Source organism: Typha angustifolia, chromosome 14 (genome assembly GCF_048772165.1).
Source record: "Typha angustifolia cultivar Huaian chromosome 14, ASM4877216v1, whole genome shotgun sequence".
NCBI lineage: Eukaryota > Viridiplantae > Streptophyta > Magnoliopsida > Poales > Typhaceae > Typha > Typha angustifolia.
The window spans coordinates 6,248,169-6,265,343 of record NC_133252.1 but is presented as its reverse complement, the minus strand read 5'-3'; the positions used below and the strand labels follow the sequence as shown (position 1 = coordinate 6,265,343).

Genomic DNA, 17,175 nt, shown 5'->3' with positions numbered 1-17,175 from the left:
TGGAAAGCAAGTCACCTTAAATAGGTTAGCCACATTAAATAAGGTGCGGTGAGCATCCTAAGGAAATCAAAAAAATATTTACCCTAATTTTTTCTCTCCCTTAGTCCATACAACTGGAGGCACTCTTACTAAGACCACCACCAATTGAATCCCTCTTCTTTCCCTCCTAGCTCTCTTTTTCTTCCCCTTACTTGCACTAGCTACCTCCCTTATAGCCCATAGCCCACCACACCTCTCCTTCCACTTCAACCCACCACCAACTCACAACAGCCCGCAACACTTCATCTCCTCAACCAAGCCCACCATTTCTACTCCATCACAGCCTCCACTAGCTCACCACTCTCCATCAACTAAGCTCACTATTTTGGTCCCCACTGTCACGCACATCAGTGGTTGTAGAGCCACCCCATCCTCAGGCATGACCACCATGCGAGTGATGGTGAATTGAAGCACCGGTTGACGAATAGCCCCTAATCACCACCACCAGTGCCGCTATGCCGATCAAGGCTGAAGCCTTCTCAAGCGCACCGAGCACACTGCCAGCGGAGGGAGCTCCGCTGCAAGAGCCCCTCACCACGCTCCTTGTCCCAAAGGTTACTGCAGTTGCAAGAGCGGTCCTAGGAAGAGATGCGAGGGCTAAGGGAAGACTTGAGGGTCCTAGCTCTCGTCAGACGCAATCAGGGCTAAATAAGTATGTGACCCCTCCATCCACCAAGAGTCAGACCTAAACAAGTATGTGACCCCAATCGTGACAACGGCATTCAAAGGCAAATAATATGACTTGAATTTCCAAAACTTCAAGGAGCTAACACGTTAGATTAGATTTTTTGAGAATAGTTTTTTGAGTACCAAGGCACAACGGAGGACATTAAGGTGCTGTTAGCGAGCTTCAATTTAGAGGGGGCTATCCTATATTGGTACCAGTCGGTGAGCGCCCACCAACTGTTCGGGTTATGGACCAAGTTCATCGAGAGGTTCTCAATACGGTTAAAAACCCTTGGTTTCGAGGATTACCACGCTACGCTCTTCAAATTGGTTCAACAGATAAATGTAGTCGTGTACCAAGGGAAGTTTGAGCACATGGGTAGCAGGTGCCGACCTCTTTGGCCGCAACAGTTGTTGACCAGCACATTCATCTTTGGCCTACATGAGGAGGTCAAGGTCGATGTCCTTTCCTTATAATCTTGGACCTTGAGCGAGGTCTTCAAGGATGCCAGGCGGATAGAGCAAAAGCATATGATCTTGAGGAGTGCTTTGAGGATTTCATGGACTAGCCAAGACAGTAGGATTACCCCACGTGCAGTTGGGGTGAGGACAGGCTAACAACTACTCTAAGGGCCATTCCTTGCCCCTTTGGCATAAGGATAGCATCGAGACCAGCTACAAATCCGGGAGGAGGGGCACAACCTGTAGTCCGCACTCTTACGCTTGTACAAGTAGAGCGACAAGTAGTTTACTTCAAGCCACTAATGCGCCAAAGCCACTAGGAGTGTGATGTTGATCAACAACTATAATGATAGAAGGAGGTGATGGAGGATGACGTGGCCATTGAGCATATAGTAGAGACCATGGACGAGGGCCTCATTGAGCATACTCTCGCTAAGATATCCATGCACACTTACTCAAGGATGAGTTCCCTGAAAACTCTACAGGCGAATAGGGTAGTTAATAAGCACAGCGTACACATACTTATAGACACCGAGAGTACGCATAAATTCTTGGGCAAGCAGCTCGTGCAGATGATTGGATTGGAGGTCGAGCCCTCTATCGGCTTTTAGGTGACCATCGGGGACGGCATGAAGCTTCGAGTGGAGAGTATATGTCAAGGGTCTCCTTAAGGGTGTAGGGTCACAACTTCATAATGAACTTGTACCCCTTGGCATGCCGTGGGGTAGGCGTAGTCTTGGGCACCTGGCGGCTCTAGAGTCTTGGCCCAATTACATTTGAGTTCTCACACACATGGCTCACCTTCTGGAGGGACGAATAAGTGGTGAGATTGGATGGAGTTCGACCTCAACCACACCCCTACATTGCAGTTATTGATTGGTGTATTATGCGTCGGAGAGCTTTCCTATTTCCTACAGCTAGCCCCAACTGTACCTAAGCCCGCTCTAAGCTTAGGTAAACTTGCCAATTTGGTTTAGTTACTAATTGACTTTTCTAGACTATTTGAGGCCTCGACGAAGCTACCCTTTGCCAAGCATGTTGACCAAAGCATTAACTTTGTGCCAGGGGCCGAACCGGCCAACGTTCAGCCCTATCGGTACCCACATGTGCATAAGGAGGAGATCTCAAGGTTGGTTACCGAGATGTTGGAGCAGGGCATCATCCAACTAAGCCAGAGCACATATTCTTCGCCAATCTTACTAGTGAGACAGAAAGATAGGAGTTGGCATTTTTGCGTGTACTTCCGTGCACTGAACGCCATTAGCGTCAAGGACCCGTACTGCATAACGGTTATTGAGGAGCTGCAGGATAAGCTAATAGGAGCATTCTACTTCAACAAGCTCGACCTCCAATGCAGCATACTATTAGATCCAAGCTCGACCCGTACTCTAATTTCGGACTCATGGACATTATGAGTTCAAAGTCATGCCATTCAGGTTGACAAACGCACCGATGACGTTCTAGCGCCTGATGATCGACATATTCTGACCACTCCTTTGGCGGTAGTGTGGTGTTCTTTGATAACATTCTTGGGTACAGCAAGACCTGGTCGGATCACATGAAACACTTGCGAGTGTTGTGGTTCTTAATTTAGGTGCATAGTGAAACCGCTTCAATTTGTATCAATTTCTATTTATATTTTAGGAAAATAAAATAGTTTCTAGTAGGTACGTTCAAAAACGATCGTTCGAACGCCTAATCTCATGTTAATACAAAGAATGTATTTTGGCTATCCGCATATGAACAGGGTGCATTCAAACGCACGACAAGAAAGTTGAGTTATAATAAAACTCATTTAGAGTTAAGTTGAGTTGTAATAGGATATATTTAGAGTTTTTGGATGTTTGATTAGCCTCTTTATATATGGAAAAGCAACCTTTTTGGATTGATTATTCAATATTGAAATCAGTTTTCATCTAAGCTTGATCCATCTTCTCTATCCTCCTTCCTCCCCTTTGGTATCCAACCCAAGTTCTTGTCTACAGATCATATGGGTAGGGACGTTTGTCCCGAGAAATGGTGGAGTCTGTTAGGACCGTTTTGGTCGCAATGTCGGTCCTACTGTATTTTTTCGCTTTTTGAGTCTGTAAATGGGATGCCAACCCCATGTTTTTGCATGTTTTTGGGTGTCTTTTGGTTTCCTTCAAGAGCTCCTTGCGAAGCAACCTTGGGATCGCAATATTAGTGTCGTCGCAACACTAGTTTGGGTTTTTCCCCGCACGTGCCTATAAAACTCATGGGCCAAAACCCAAATGGGGCTTACTTTCAAAACGTAACGCCCCACAAGACCTTTGAACCCCCCGGGTTGCAGAATTGGGGATGCTCATACTTAGTAGTATAGGAGAACTATCGAGAAGTATTAAGTGAGCCAGCTTCGCAACCGAAGTGCCACTGGTTCAATGGTGTTCATTTTGCCCTCGATGGCTATCCTGCCCCTTTAAATTTCTTGTCGTTGGCATGTCTTGTAACTTCTTTTCCAATTAATAGAGAATCGTAAACTTGTTTGCCAAACCTTGTATTTTGCTTGTCTTTGCTTTGTCGCAATCCAAAAACAGGTGCATCGCTTGGGAAGCGAACGGCTGACTTAACTTTGCTACTTGAAAGTTGGGTGCCGCGCGGTCGTTGTCTATCTCAAAGACTTTGTCCGTGACAAGTGGTATCAGAGCCGGTCGACAAGAGCAACATCCTTGCAGATGGGGCGCCATAAGCAAGGCGGAGAGACAAGTCAAGCGGCAAATACAGCAAATTTGGGCAAAGGACCAGCAGTGCTGATTACAAAGCCACATCTGAGCGATTCTGAAAGGCATCGAAGTAACAGGGAGCGGCTTGACGAGATGGAGGCACACATCTCGCAATTGAGTGCCAATGTTGCTCAAATATACACTCTCGGCGATAGGGCGGATCGCTTGGAGGCATATCAGCAACACATCGACGACGAGGTCGAGACGTTGTGAGACAACACCAAGGAAGCTGTCCAACATCTCAAAGAGCAGCTAGCGGACCTCTCCGCAAGGGTGACGGTACTCACGCGAGCCATGAGCATCGTGCAACCCGCTGCACAAGCAGAGGGACATTCTGGAAGGGTCAGAGTGCCGGAACCGCGCTGCTACAAGGGCGCAAGGGATGCCAAGGAGTTGGAGAACTTTCTTTTCGATGTTGAGCAATACTTTCGAGTGGTGCGACCGGACTCGGAAGAAACCAAAGTCACCTTCGCAACGATGTACCTTGACGGAGATGCCAAGCTATGGTGGCGGACTCGTTACGAGGACATCCAAGGTGGCCGCTGCAACATCAACACTTGGGAGGATCTAAAGAGGGAGCTGAAGGTGCAGTTCTTTCCTGAGAATGTGGAGTTCATCGCAAGACGGAGTTTGCGACATCTCACACAGACGGGGTTGATTCGAGAATATGTCAAACAATTCTCGACGCTCATGTTGGACATTCGGGACATGTCGGAGAAGGATAAGCTTTTTCATTTCTTGGAAGGCTTGAAGCCTTGGGCACAGACCGAGTTGCGACGTTGGGACATTCCTAACTTAGCGACGGCCCAAGCTGCGGCGGAGCGCTTGACGGATTATTCAACCCCCGAAAACCCAAAGAAGAAGCCTTCGACGAGCAATGCAAAGCCCCAAAGGCCGAAAGGCAAAGGGGTGATGCAAAGCGAGAAGAATGGGTCTTGGCAAAAGGGTGCGAAGCCAAACAAGAGTCCCGAGGAGGGGTGCTTCCTATGCGGAGGGCCACATTTTGTGAAGAATTGCCCGCAAAGGAAGTCGCTCAATGCAGTGCAAGCCCAAGAGCAAAGTTCGGAGAGCGACGATGAGAAGTCGACGGAGGGCCCTCGCATGGGGGCATTGCGGCTTCTAAATGCACTCAAGGCTCAAGTGGGGGAGAAGCGGAAGACTTTGCCTTCAAAGAACCGAAAGCCAAATGAGCTAATGTTCGTCGACATTGAGCTCAATGGAAAGTCGACGAAGGCGTTGGTTGACACTGGGGCCACTCACAACTTCATAGCGGACCATGAGGCACAACGACTTGGGTTGCTCCTTTCAAAGGACTCAAGTCGAATGAAGGCGGTGAATTCGAAGTCTCAACCAATCACCGAGCAAGCGAAGGACGTACATGTTGCGGTTGGGTCTTGGAGGGGCAAGGCCAACTTCATGGCGGTTCCTTTGGATGACTTCCAAGTCATTCTTGGGATGGAATTTTTGCAAACGGCGAGAGGAGTACCTATGCCGTTTCTTAATGCTCTATGCATGATGGGAGATGAGTCCCCTTGTGTCGTCCCGATGGCAAAGACGACAACAAAGGAGACAAAGCAACTTTCAGCACTTCAGCTGAAGAAGGGTGTCAAGAAGGGTGAGCAAACATTCTTGGCGGCCTTGAAGCTAGAGGCGGATCCTTTGGAGAATGGCCCAATTCCTCTTGGGGTCGTAAGGGTTTTGAAGGAGTTTGGGGATGTCATGCCACCCGAATTGCCAAAGACCTTGTCTCCTCGGCGAGCGGTGGATCACAAGATCGAGTTGGAACAAGGGACGAAGCCTCCAGCCCGTGCACCATATCGCATGTCTCCTCCGGAGTTGGCGGAACTTCGGAAGCAACCTGATGAGTTGCTTAAAGGCGGGTTGATCCGCAGCTCAAAGGCACCGTTTGGGGCGCCGGTGCTATTTCAAAAGAAGCATGATGGGAGTCTACGACTATGTGTAGACTATCGCGCCTTAAACAAAGCGACGATAAAAAACAAGTACCCAATCCCTCTCATTGCGGACTTGTTTGATCAACTTGGAGGAGTGCGGTACTTCTCCAAATTGGACTTGCGATCGGGGTATTGGCAAGTCAGAGTTGCGGAAGGCGATGAAGCAAAGACAACGTGTGTGACACGTTATGGCGCATTCGAATTCTTGGTGATGCCATTCGGTTTGACAAATGCCCCTACAACCTTCTGTACACTCATGAACCAGTTGTTCCATGAGTATCTTGACAAGTTCGTGGTGGTCTACCTCGACGACATCGTGGTGTACAGCAAGACGTTGGAAGAGCACATCCAACATCTCAAAGCCATCTTCCAAGTGCTAAGGGAACACTCCCTCTTTGTGAAGAAGGAGAAGTGCTATTTTGCACAAGAGGAAATTATGTTCCTTGGACACCAAGTTGGCGGAGGACACATTCGCATGGACAAGGAGAAAGTCCGTGCCATTCATGATTGGCAAGCCCCTTCGAAGGTGACAGAACTTCTTTCATTCTTGGGGCTTGTCAACTATTATCGGCGGTTCATTGCAAGCTACTCGCGGAGGGCTGCGCCGCTGACTGATTTGCTGAAGAAGAACCGCTCATGGGAGTGGTCTAGCAAATGTCAAGAGGCCTTTGCTGATTTGAAGAGAGCGGTGATAGAGGAACCTGTATTGCAGTTGCCGAACTACTCCCTTCCGTTTGAAGTTCACACGGATGCTTCAGATTATGCCATCGGAGGAGTTCTTATGCAAGAAGGACATCCGGTTGCCTATGAAAGCCGCAAGTTGAATGAGACGGAGCGGAGGTATACGGTGCATGAAAAGGAGATGACGGCGGTCGTACATTGCCTTCGTGTTTGGAGGCATTATCTCCTTGGGTCTCACTTTGTTGTGAAGACCGACAATGTGGCCTTGAGTTACTTCCAAACTCAAAAGAAACTCTCTCCAAAACAAGCAAGATGGCAAGACTTCTTGGCGGAATTCGACATGGTTTTGGAGTACAAATCAGGTTGCGGATGCCTTAAGCCGCAAAGCAGAATTGGCTACTCTCAAAGCGGTGGCAAATGAGAGTATAAGCCAAGTACAAGCGTTGCTTTTGAAGAAGATTCGCGAGGGGATGCAAAGTGATCCGATGGCGGAGACCCTCAAGAAGCTTGTAGATGAAGGCAAGACGCGACGGTTTTGGGTCCAGGAGAGACTCATCATGACAAAAGGAAACCGCGTGTACGTGCCCCGGGCGAACAACTTGCGAAGAGAACTGCTCAAAGAGTGTCATGACACCTTGTGGGCAGGTCATCCGGGCGTACATCAGACCTTGGCTCTTGTGGAAAGAGCGTATTATTGGCCAAAGATGGGGGAAGACGTCGAAGAGTACGTGCGCACTTGTCTCATTTGCCAACAAGACAAGGTGGAGCGCACGAAGCCTTGTGATTTGTTGGAACCGCTCCCCGTTCCTAAGCGACAATGGGAAAGTGTCTCTTTGGACTTCATTTCGAGCTTGCCAAAGGTCGGGGACATTGGCTCAATGTTGGTGGTAGTGGATCGGTTCTCGAAGTATGCGACTTTCATACCGGCTCCGCTGCATTGCACCGCTGATGAAGCAGCTCGTTTGTTCCTAAGGCATGTGGCCAAGTATTGGGGAGTTCCACAAAACATCATGAGCGATAGGGATCCTCGATTCTTGGGTCAGTTTTGGACGGAGTTGTTCAAACTCTTGGGGTCAAAACTCTTCTTCTCCACAAGCCTTCATCCCCAAACCGACGGCCAAACGGAGAGAATAAATGCTCTTCTTGAGCAATACTTGCGGCACTTTGTTAGTGCCAACCAACGAGATTGGGTCAAGTTACTTGACGTTGCCCAATTCTCGTACAACTTGCAGCGGAGCTCTGCATCTACTAAAAGCCCCTTCGAAGTTATCATGGGACAACAACCTTTCATACCGCATACCTTGGTGGTGGGTTACACAGGCAGCAGCCCTTCGACATATCACCTTGCCAAAGAGTGGCATCGGAATGCGGAGATTGCCAAAGCCTATCTTGAGAAGGCTGCACAAAAGATGAAGAAGTGGGCGGACAAGAATAGAAGGCCGCGAGACTTTAAGAAAGGCGATTTGGTGCTGGTCAAGCTTCAACCGGCATCGCTCAAGTTCTTTCGCAAGGTGCACAAAGGACTTGCTCGCAAATATGAAGGCCCTTTTCCTGTCATGAATAAGGTGGGCAATGTGTCCTACCGAGTGCAACTCCCCGCTTGGCTTAAAATCCATCCGGTTTTCCATGTGAGTTGCCTCAAACCGTATCATGTCGATCGCGAAGACCCTTCTCGCAATGTGTCAAGCCGGCCAAACCCCACAACGGCGTCGCTTGAAAGGCAGGTTGACACCATCTTAGTGGATAGAGTGCGGACACTACCCAATGGAGCTACAGAGATCGAATACTTGGTCAAGTGGAAGAATCTTCCAATGTTTGAAGCTAGTTGGGAACTTGAAGAAACTCTAAGGCATGAAGAAGACAAGGTTCAAGCCTACCGGAAGAAGAACTTGGCGAACACGTCAAGATGAAATCAAGCATCACTTGGTAGCAGCCGAAGATCACCTCGACGAGGACGCCGAGAGTCTAAGTGGGGGAGTCTGTTAGGACCGTTTTGGTCGCAATGTCGGTCCTATTGTACTTTTCGCTTTTTGAGTATGTAAATGGGATGCCAACCCCATGTTTTTGCATGTTTTTGTGTGTCTTTTAGTTCCCTTCAAGAGCTCCTTGCGAAGCAACCTTGGGATTGCAATATTAGTGTCGCCGCAACACTAGTTTGGGTTTTTCCCCGCACGTGCCTATAAAACTCATGGGCCAAAACCCAAATGGGGCTTACTTTCAAAACGTAACGCCCCACAAGACCTTTGAACCCCCCGGGTTGGGGATGCTCATACTTAGTAGTATAGGAGAACTATCGAGAAGCATTAAGTGAGCCAGCTTCGCAACCGAAGTGCCACTGGTTCAATGGTGTTCATTTTGCCCTCGATGGCTATCCTGCCCCTTTAAATTTCTTGTCGTTGGCATGTCTTGTAACTTCTTTTCCAATTAATAGAGAATCGCAAACTTGTTTGCCAAACCTTGTATTTTGCTTATCTTTGCTTTGTTGCAATCCAAAAACAGGTGCATCGCTTAGGAAGCGAACGGCTAACTTAACTTTGCTACTTGAAAGTTGGGTACCGCGCGGTCATTGTCTATCTCAAAGACTTTGTCCGTGACAAGTGAGATAGTTGTATGCTAGCATGTAGGATAATTGAAGGTAACCCCTATTTCATCCTCCACCCAGACCATGCACTATGTGGTCTCCAAGCAAGTAAGCCCCTCTAGTTTCTCACTTCGATTTATGCTAGCACAAATTCTGTGGACAGAAACTACCTCTCGCATGAACTTGGGTGCCTAAATATTCATGATACACCTTGGTGTGTTATTAGAGATTTCAACTGCATAGTAAATCCTAAAGATAAGTGTGGCGGCTCCCCTTTTTAGCTTAGCTACTCGGTCAGGCCCTTAGAAATTTAATTTCAAAGGCTACTTTGATTGACATGGGCTATAAAGGGAATCCTTACACCTAATGTAATACAGGCATGGCGATTCTAGAACCCTGGTTATACTTGATAGATGCTTTATTAACAATGCTTTTCTACATGCTTTTTTGCGTTTAGATGTTTCCCACCTTCCTCAAATTGCCTCTGATCATGAACCTTTAATTGCAAACATTGGGAGCAATAATGTCTACTTTAAACCAATCTTTAGATTTGAATGGTTTTGGCTTAAATATCCTGATGTTAAAAATATTATTGAGGATGCGTGGGCCAAAGGTTCACATCTATCTGTCTCTTCTCCTCCCTTTGTTCTCGATCACAATCTTTCACTGATTGGATATGAATTAATTAATTGGAATCGGAATTGTTTAGGTCGCTTGGAAGTGAACTTAGCTAGAATTAAAGATGATATTACTACCCTTGAGTCTAGAGAACTAAACAGCACTCTCTCCACTGCATATAGCACTAGACTTGCTTATTAAATTGGCCCTACATGGCTCTGTTAAGATAAATTAGTTTGAAATGGCACAGCAAGTCTAGGGCTACCTGAATTAAGGAGAAGGGATGAAAACTCTCGATTTTTCATATTACTACTAATATTCGTAGGCAGAGAAACCTAATCATGAGTATTTACAATGATAGGGGAGAAAATGTTTCTAGTCATAAGGAGGTGCTAGATGAATTTTTAAATTTCTATATAAGCTGTGGTGCAAGGATGTCAAAGGGAATCCTCTAGTTCATTGGCCAACAGTTCATGTTATGGGTTGTCCTAGTGAGATGACTTCACCAAGGATATAACTGAAAGTGAGGTGAGAGAGGCTTTAAGGTCAATGCTTAGTAGGAAGGCCCCTAAGCCCGATGGCTATCATGCTGAGTTCTATAAGAACTATTGGGATACTGTTGGACCCACTTTGGTGGAAGCCATAGTCCATTTTCAAAAAATCAATCAGATTCTTTAGGCCTAGGGACAAACATATAATACCCTTATTTCCAAAATGACCATCCTATTAAGGTTGCCAACTTTAGGTCTATATCTCTGTGTAATGTTAATTATAGGTTGTTGGCAAAAATTCTTGCAAATAGAATCAAGCCACAACTAAAATCCTTGGTGGGTCCTAAGCAAACGGCTTTTGTAGCCGATCATCATATTCATGACAATATTGCCATAACCCAGGAAATTGCACATTCCATTAATTCCCTAGGAGTGATAGTAGATTTATCATGATAAAAGTGGATTTAGAGAAAACCTATGACCACATCAAGTGGGAGGCGATCACTAGGACCATGATCAAAATAGGTTTTCCTACTAAGTTTGTTAAGTGGATTGAAAATTGTTTTATTTCTCCTACTTTCTCCCTTTTGATTAATGGTAGTGCGTCGAAGTAGTTTGCAGGGAAGAGAGGCATCCGCCAAGGGGACCCCTCTCCCCGTACCTGTTTATTTTGGTTTCTGAAATTTCATGGCCCTTATGAAGGATGATGTTCTTTACAATGAGCTGACCCCTTTTCATATTGGTTATCGTTTTGTCATTACTCATCTCGTGTATGTTGATTACCTGCTTATTGTGATGGTGATACACTTTGTTAGAGTGTTTTCTTATTACATTAGTTTTTTTTTATTAAAATAGATTTTTTGTAAGTCGGGTTCGAACACGGTTAAGGGCGCGTTCGAACGCGGCATTCGAACGCTTGCATCGCATTCGCATCGACAGGGAACGCCTTTTATGCATTCGAACGCAATCGGACGCGTTTGAACGCGATCAACGAAAATCTTTTAGAATTAAGATTAATTATTGCTATTTTGGCTTGTTGACTAGCCTCTATAAAGGTGTAGACGACAGCCAAAATCATTATGCTATTAAATTATTGATTTCTTGTCTCCTATCTTCTTTCTATCTTCTCTATCCTAATCTTCCTCCTTCCTCGTCACCAACCTACCACCTCTACCGTTGGCAAGGTCTCTCCTAACTTCTAATCTCCCTTGTCTGTCGAGTCCTTCCTCTTCCTTAAGATCTCAACCACTTCTTCCCCTTCGTCTTTATCCCTTAAACAACATCTACTATTCATCCTCATTTCCATTACAATCCATAACCCTAACATCCACTCCACCGGTCACCACCACCATCATTTGCACTAAATCATAATTTAGTCCTAGTTGCAGTTTGAATTTGCGAAGGGCATAAATACGAAAAACGTAGATCAGAGAGTTATGGATCGATTCCACTAGTTTCATAATTTTTTAACAACGGAAAAATATTTGGTGAATATATTCTCTCGGTTGTGTGAATTGTTTCCTGCAATAAATCCAAATCTAGAAGGAATTGTTATGTAACCTATCAGATGGATGCTTCTATATGTTCTTGTTCTTCTCTGATGAAAATCTTTAAGGTCGATAAAAGCATCACTAACCTTAGAATCAATAGGAACAAATCCAAGATTTCTTTCCCAAAAATTCTCCTACTCATTTGAAAGAGGGCGTCCTTGGCATTCTAAATATGACAGAGGGGTCTTTTCCTTTCAAATACTTGGGAGTGAAAATTTCACCTGTGTCTACTAATTAAAGACCATGAGTAGTTTTTGGCTAGAGTTGAAACCAAGTTAGCGGGTTGGAAACAAGCTGAGTAACGCTCATCAACTCAGTTCTCAACTCCATGCCTATCCACCTATTATCCTCTACCTAGACCCCGATTGCAATTGTGAACTGCATCACTGAGCTGGCCCGTAACTTTCTTTAGAGAAATGGCAAGTAGAACGGTGGCCTCCACCTTGTGGGATGGGACAAAACTACCCTCTCTCGCAAGGAAGGAAGCCTTGCGAGAGTATCAAATTGTCCCTCGTGGCTAAAAAGGTCCTAATTGTTTTAAATCAGCATCATAAGTAGTGGGTTGACCTCATTAGGGCCAAAACAGAGCCCTTCATCCCTGGAGGGATGTAGGCCTAGAAATAGTGCCTAGAGTTGGAGACTGATTTGGGATTTGACTGAGCACATTAAAACGGGTCTTTGCAAACTAATTAAGAATGGCAAGAATACAAATCTTTGGCAAGACCCTTGGCTCACCTCTATGCCCATTAATTTTTGGCCTAGATGTTATGGGCTATTTTAAGCAAGTCTTGGATGTTATCACTATAAATGCTTGGAATGTGGACATGATTCTCAATCTTTTTAGGCCGACTCTAGCTGAAAGTGTGTTTTCCATTAATCTTCCAATGGGCAAGAGGGTTGATAGATGGGCCTAGTCTTCTCATCCTCATGGCTTTGCTTTGGCCAAATCAGTTTGCTTTTTCCTCCAAACCAGACCTAAGGAACCTACTCATATATGGCAAGACTGGAGGTATTTGTGGGCTATGCATATCCCGCCCAAGATCAAGATGTTCCTATGAAAGATCTTTTGGGGACAAATTACCTACTTCTGATTACCTCGCAAGCATCAATATTGGTCAACAAAAACTGTGCCCGAATTGTAAACTGGTGCTAGAAAATACTAAGCACCTCTTTTATGAGTGTCAATTTGCCACCTATTATTGGAATTTTGCTAAGGAGGCTTTTGAGACTACCTTCACTAGACAAAACTGGGATACTGGCGAATGGCATTATGAGAGAGATGGGTTAGCGCCTAAAAGTAAATTGTTGCTTAGAGCGGTGCTAGCTATTCTGCATTGGCAGTTATGGAAAAGAAGAAATGAGTCTGTCTTCAAGAATATTTTGCTCCCAGCTCATAAGGTTTGGAACTCGGCCTTGAATTTAGCACTTGAATTCTCTAAAAATGAACCGCCAGACCACCGTATACAAGTCTGCCACTTCATCCATTGGGAGCCCCCGCCTTTGGGATGGGTTAACCTCAACACAAATGGGTCCTTCATTGGACCCCTTGAGCAGGCAAGTATAGGTTTTGTGGTCTGCCATCCTAATGGGGAGTCGATCCTTGTAGGTACCAAGAGCATAGTGGCACAATCAACTCTTGCTATAGAGGCCATAATTGTCCGGTAAGATCTTAAGGTGATAAAGAACCATCAACTCACCAATATCTAGGTCAAGACTGATTCAATGATCCTCAAAAACATACTCTGCAAAATACATCAGCCACCATGGGTGCTGAAATCTATTGTGGGGGAAACCTTTTTTCTTTAAAAGCCTATCAAAATGTAAAAGTCACCCAATGTGTTTAGAGAAGCCAATAGATGTGCGAATTGCCTTTCTAACACTAGGAGGACTTCTAGATTTGGTTGCACGTGGGTTGGGGCAATCCCTCGCCCTTGCTCCGATTTTTTGCTTCAATCTCAGCAGCACATTTTGTAATCGAGGCACTTAATCTATAAAAAACCTTTTTTCTTTTAAAAAAGAACTACACAATAGTAAATATCCAAAATTTCAAATTTTTAATTATTTTATTACCGTCTGTAATTCTTTTATAACTTTTAACTTTCTTCTCCTCAGTATTAGATAATTTGCAAAACATATAGATCTAGATATTTGTCTTTCCGTAACATAGCATATTTAATTTGTGAGTGCATTTACTTCGTACATGTTAGATCCAACTCCTATATTGTTCTACACTACACCAATGAAATCAATCTGTCTTTTCCCTTTAAGTAGAAGGACCACATCAGCTTGATGTATTGTTTTTCATTTTAGCCATTATATGGTACATCCTACACTCTGGTAAAGCTTGTTAAGGTCTGATACCTCATAAGTTTATAGTTTTCTATAATAGTAAGCTAAACCTAGTGAATTACATAAATATTAGATACTAATTTAATAAACATATCAAATTCATTTGGCTTCAAAATCTGTCAATAAGTACAAAGAATCCAGCAAAACAGATAAGATTTTACAAATATTATAACAAGAATTTGCGAACCTTGTATTCATGAATTTATTCAACTAACAGAAAGCTCAGGACTCAGACAATAGTATGCTTACCAAATTATCCTTTTGGTGAACAATGGCTTCTGCAACAACCATTTCCGTGTATAACCAAGCATGTTTTGATATGAGTCGTGCAACAGTTGTGAAATGATTATCAGTCCAGTTTATTGTAGGAGTCACACTGCAGAGAAAAGCAGCTAGTGACCACAGAATATCTACAGAGTTCAGAGAATAATTGCTGATATTCCCTATATCCCTGAAACCAAGGAGGAAGATAATCTCTACCAAACACAGAATTTTCCACATGACTTGAATTTTTATGACTACTTGAACAACTTAAGTCATAACAAGCTGAAATAGAAATTGACTCAACCAAAATAAAATTGACTAACTCAACTGAACGGGAAATCGACAAACTAAGAATGTGAAATAGAAATTGACTCCCATGCAGTCCACCCATTTGCATCACAAAAATGTATACCAATGCCAGCATTGGTGACTGAATTTAGGGCCCAGTCATATCCCAGACTTGCTCTTGCTTTGATGGAAAACTACCTGTTACCTTATTCCGGTGATATTTTTATGATAGCCAATGCAACAATTTATCTTTTAATAGTTCATCCATCAATCAATTGTTGCCAATGATAATCAGTGGCTTTTAATATTCTAGAACAGTCAACTTGATGGTCAACACCATCTTTAGGAGCAGTTTAATCATCATTTGGACATATAAGCAACCATACAAATTTGACAAGCAATAACAATTCTTCAGCATCTTTCACAACATTCTCAGAAGGTGAAGTACTGCCAAATATAGTGGTAGTTAGATTTGAACGGAATTCAAACTCTCTAATTTCATTGTCGGACTCCCTAATTGCAGATGTGAGGGCAATACGTGTCCCTTCCAACACTGTGTTGAGGAGTTTGGCAATAGAGAACACCTTGCTGGACAATTTCAAGAGGAACCTCGACATCACCAAACATTACTGCCCAAGGACTGTATGAAGGATTGGAAAGAAACTCTCCAGTAATTATTTCCTTGGTACTTTCAGAGGAAATGCCCATGGGGAGATTTCACGAGTGCTAAACCGTTGTTTCTACGCCAAGGTTAGACTTGACTCTATTCCAAGAGAAGTATTAAGGTGATTTTGATCGAGTAACAAGCCTGACAAGTCAGAAGGGTGTGTACTGGACATAGTCTCCACCCAATTAGTGCTTTAATATTTCTTAAGCAACAAATCATCAGCTTGGACTTGACAAGTATTTGCTGCAAAGACACAGTGCTTTTCACTTCCTTCAGAAAAAAAGTTGTGGATGGTGACTCCATGAAATTGTCAGAACCTAACAAAAAATTTATAGTTGTAGACAATTGAATACGCAAATCACTATCATCAAGCTAATGACCATTAGACCTATTTTCTAACTTTTGCCAGAGCGGGATGTCTGACTGTCCAATTGGAATAGAAGGTATTTTATCCCTTTCTAAGGAAATTGCACTTTTATTTTTGTATACTTGGAAGGAAGCCCCAATGCTAGATCATTTGTTCTGTAATGAGAAGAATCAGTAACACTGTCATTTAAGTTCAATAATTCAGAGATTTTCCCACTGGCATTAGTATCTGCTGAAGTTTATCATAATTCCAGCATATCTTTCCAAGATGGTGATTCATTCATTTCAAAACTATGACCTGAAACATCCAAGGATTGGCTACCAACATAATTGTGTTTTCCAACCTCTGAAATTTGAACACTCCTGTTGAATTCCACCCCATTGGGAGGTCTGGATTCTCTGGTATCAAAATCAAGTCCCAGACTGTAGTTCCAAAATCAGACTTTATTTCTTTAAAGTAAAGATAATCATCATCATCACTCAAACTTGACTGCTCTACAAGCTTTCTTACTGCTTGATTGACTTCTGGCTGTAAAGAGTGATCACGTTTTCCTGATCTATCTGTTGTATTGTTGTTGTCTGATTCAAAGTTTTCTATAACAAACTTCAAACTATCTTCTTCCACTGAACTACACGAGCTCTAGTACAGTTCATATACCTCACTCTTTCTCGTACTGACGCTTGGGGATTGGCTATTAACAATGCTGCTCATTTGGTGAACTGCTGAGTTAGATTCTGTCGGTGAGTTTGAGGCTGACCCCTGAATAAATCTTCCCTCAGCCACCTCTCTATAATGAACAAGTATGATGTGAGCATAAGCCTTATCCAAGATTTAATATCTTCTCCCTTGAAAGTATGGATTTTGCTCTCCATGAGTATAATAACAATTCAAAGCATCGATAATCACAACAAAAAAAAAAGAAAGAAAGATATTCCCAACCTTAGTCTCTTGACATTCCCCTAGAGTTTGAGGAAGACCTAGGTATAGATGCTCGGCTGGGGTGCCCATTGCTGGAGGTTTTGGTAGCAATCGCCTCGATGAGGAGTTCCGTAAATTTTTCCTGCGATTCACAAGCAGCCTCTTGTGCTTCATGATCTGCGCGCATCTCTTCTAACATCCAAAGGAGAAGAGGGTTCGTGGGGATGGACCTAGTCTGCGTTCGGTCTAAGACCAACCGAGGATGGTTCTAGTCGGCCTGGATCAGTTAAGGTTGGCACTACCCTTCCCTCACCTTATCTTCGAGTTTTGGTTAAGGTCTCTTCCTTTAGCCCCACCTAATCTTCACTTGTTTTCCTGGCAGCCATGGACCTCGTAGCCATTTAACTGTGGTCCTAGCCGGCTAGACCAAGTGTTGTTGGGTAGGCCGAGATGCATAAGTCCGATCATATCTTTTTACTAGTTTCGACCAACCTCTAATGGAAGTGATATAACTCTAATCCTAGTGTTGTATCAATTAATA

General features: G+C 44.0%; 1 long non-coding RNA gene across 12 annotated transcripts in view; it reads right to left on the bottom strand.

Moving 5' to 3' along the window:
* LOC140776673 (uncharacterized) overlaps positions 1-16,970 on the bottom strand; it is a 53,332-nt gene extending 36,362 nt beyond the window's left edge. For 6 of the 12 annotated variants that reach the window (XR_012106921.1, XR_012106920.1, XR_012106912.1 and 3 more), the window contains exons 1-2: positions 16,656-16,970; positions 14,380-14,506 (exon numbers count right to left, since the gene is read on the bottom strand). This is a non-coding gene — a long non-coding RNA (uncharacterized lncRNA). The other 6 variants (XR_012106916.1, XR_012106923.1, XR_012106917.1 and 3 more) reach the window with 5 other exon arrangements.
* Between the last annotated feature and the right edge of the window lie 205 nt (positions 16,971-17,175).